A 1,245-nucleotide genomic window follows, 5' to 3' on the forward strand; every position below is an offset into this window, starting at 1 on the left:
CGAGGACCGGTTCCACGGCTTGGTCAGACATGAACTCGTAGCGGCCCAATTTAACCCCTGTTTATAGGCATATACATTTATATACATATATATATATATATATATATATATATATATATATATATATATATATATATATATATATATATATATATATATATATACGTATAATGTCCCGCTGGGCAGCAACTTAAAAAAAGTGAAGTGTTGTGAACGCAGCGCGCTGGGATGAATGTCCGCATGTGCCCAATAGAAACGAGGCAGCCAGCCAGGCACGGAAGAAAACACTAGTGTTGACGAACTGACCGAAGAGCCGGTTAATTAACCCGACTTGTGTCACTGAGCCGGGAGAATCGAGTGCCATACGTCAATGAACCGACTCACTCCTGTTTTTTTCTTTTACTTCATTCGTGCCGTTGGCATTATATATATGTCAATGGTTGGCCGCATAGACAGTATATAATGGACCAATAGACCCTGTGTCTCTGGACGGAGACCAGTGAAGGCTATTAGAAGCACTTTTCCGGTGATGGCCAGCTTTACTGCGCAGCCTCCAACTGAGAGAATGTGTCGTGAGCAACGTGTCTGAAAGTGTGAAGTCTTCTGGTAGCTGTGCCAAGAGAAATCTCAATCATTCCAATCTCACAGAGATGGAGAGTGTAGGTATATGTAAGGAGATAACATGGGCACAGGCTAATTATTGCTAACTAACATGCTAGTTAACATTAGTAATTAAACCTAAACAGCTCATGTAAGTCGAAACTGCCTGCGAGCTTCTCCTGTACTATACGGTAATTCCTCTACTATGCGACAGTAAGTCACTTGGTTATGACACAATAGTTAGCTTATATTTACAAAAACGTCTGCTACGGAGACATAACTTGAGGTACAAGGTAATGAAGGCTGTTATACATTGTCGTGTTTCTTTGGAACTAAACAACGGACAAATAGAGTCTTCAAACGCTTCTGATGTAAAGTTATTCGCAGTCAAGTGACGTAAAACAAAAATGGCGCTCAGTGTAATGCTAACAGGAGGTGATGGCCAGTTAGCAACAAAATGGCGCCATAGATGGCTCGAGTTCTGAAGCGAAGCTAACCCCCTTGGTTGGCCGTTGTGTAGCTGGTATTCTTCTGCTACTGTGTGTGTAGTAATCTAGCTCATTAGTGCCTCCGCTGGACTGGAGTGGTGGTGGTAGAATCAATCAGGAAATGAGCTACTAATGCCTAGACCCGAATGAGACCGAA

Source organism: Perca flavescens, chromosome 7, assembly GCF_004354835.1.
Source record: "Perca flavescens isolate YP-PL-M2 chromosome 7, PFLA_1.0, whole genome shotgun sequence".
Lineage (NCBI taxonomy): Eukaryota > Metazoa > Chordata > Actinopteri > Perciformes > Percidae > Perca > Perca flavescens.